This window comes from Elephas maximus, chromosome 1 (assembly GCF_024166365.1).
Source record: "Elephas maximus indicus isolate mEleMax1 chromosome 1, mEleMax1 primary haplotype, whole genome shotgun sequence".
Lineage (NCBI taxonomy): Eukaryota > Metazoa > Chordata > Mammalia > Proboscidea > Elephantidae > Elephas > Elephas maximus.
The window spans coordinates 39,359,190-39,361,477 of NC_064819.1; positions in this window are offsets into that span (position 1 = coordinate 39,359,190).

Here is a 2,288-nt window from a genome sequence, read left to right on the forward strand (position 1 = left end):
GGGAGACACCCTGGGTGAATTTTGAGAAATTATTCATAGTCTGGGGGCGGGAGGCAGGGGGTGTGGGGGTCAGAGGGAATGCCCCCAAGGGCCAGGGCTACCCTCCCAAAGCCAGTACAGACAGCTCCAGGCCTCCTGTGTAGACTTGAAAACATTTCACAGAGGCCTAGGCACTTCTCGTTCCCACTGAGAGACTCAGAAAAGAGGAGTCGGGGCTCAGAGACAGTTCTCCATCTTCTGGGTGGACTGAAGTAAATTTGCCACAGGCTCTGCCCAAACCGGCTCCTGGGCTCTGGCTGAACTTAAAAAACTTCCAGGAGATGTACATAGGCCATTTCTGTGCTGCCAGGTGGACTTGGAAAAATTTTCACAGAGCTCCCAGGCCAGTGCAGACCGGCTCCAGTATCCCTGGGACCACTGGCAAACTTAGGGAAATTTAGCGAGGCATGGGCTGGTGGAGAACGCCCACCCTGAGACCCTCAGGCCAGGGCGAGATCCATCTTTTGGTTTTGTTGACACTCACTATATTCTCCATTTCACTTACCTCTGCTCTAATCTTTATTATTTCTTTCCTTCTATAAGCTTTTGGGTTTGGTTTGCTCTACTTTTTCTAGTTCCTCAAGATATAAAGGTAGGTTATTGATTTGAGATATTTCATCTTCTTTAATGTAGGCATTTACAGCTCTAAGTTTTCCTCTGAACACTACCTTTGCTGAATCCCATAAGTTTTGATGTGCTGTATTTTAGTTATTATTGTTTCTAAGTATTTTCTAATTTCACTTGTGATTTTCTTCCTGCCACATTGGCTGTTCAATAGTGTGTTGTTTAATTTCCACATATTTGTCAAGTTTCCAGTTTTCCTTATGTTATTGATATCAAGTTTCATTCCACTGTGGTAGAAGATGCTTTGTACGGTTGTAATTTTCTTAAATTTATTGAGACTTGTTTTGTGATCTAACATATGATCTATTTTGGATAATAATCCATGTGCATTAGAGAAGAATGTGCATTATGTTAATGTTGAGTGGAGTGTTCTATACATGTCTGTTAAACCTAGTTGGTTATAGTGTTGTTCAACCCCTCTATTTTTTATTGAACTTCTATCTAGTTGTTCTATTTATTATTTCAAGTGGTACATTAACTATTATTGTAGAACTGTCTATTTCTCCCTTCAATTCTGTTTGCTTTATGTATTTGGGGGCTCTGTTGTGTGGTGCATATGTGCTTATAGTTGTTACATATTCTTGATTTGATCCTTTTATCAATATATGATATCTTTGTCTCGTAACAATTTCTGACTTAAAGTCTATTTTGTCTGATATTAATATTGCCACCCTAGCTCCTTTTTAGAATATCTTTTTTCATCTTTTTACTTTTAGCCTATTTTATGGCTTCAGATCTAAAGTAAGTCTCCTGAAGACATCATAGAGCCTGATCGTTTTTTTTTTTAATTCAGATTACCATATTGCCAATCTCTGCCTTTTGATTGGAGAGTTTAATCCATTTGCTTTGCATTTAAGGTAATTATTGATAAGGAAGGATTTACTTCTTCCATTTTGCTCTTTGTTTTCTGTGAGCTTTATACGCTTTTTGTCCCTCATTTCCTCCATTACTGACTTGTTTTGTGCGTAGTTGATTTTTTTATAGTGAACTATTTTGATTTCCTTTGTAAATTTTTTTTAGATATTTTCTTTGTGGTTACCATGGGGATTACATTTGACATTCTAAATTAACAAAAATCTAGTTTAAATTGATGCCAACTGAACTTCAAAAGCATTAACAACTCTGCTTCATCCTCTTCTTTGATGTTGTTATTGTCACAAATGACATCTTTATACATTGTATGCTCATTAGCATAGAAAAATAATTACCTTTTGTGCATTTGTCTTTTACATTATATAAGAAATAAAAAGTGGAGTTATGAACAAAAAGTACAATAATGAGCTTTTATATTTGCCCATATAGTTATCTTTACTGGAGATATTTATTTTTTATATGATTTTGAGTTACTGTCTGGTGTCCTTTAATTTTCGCCTGAGGGGCTCTTATTAGTATTTCTTGTAGGACAAATCTAAGGGTAGCAAACTTTTTCATCATTTTTTTTTTTAACCTGGGAATGTCTTAATTTCCCCCTCATTTTTAAAGGAGAATTTGGCTAATATAGAATTCTTGGTTCAGAGGTTTTTGTTTTTCTTTCAGCACTTTGAGATATGTCATCTCACTGACCTCTGGCCTCCATGTTTTCTGATGAGAAATTAGCTGTTAATCTTATTGAATATCTCTTATAT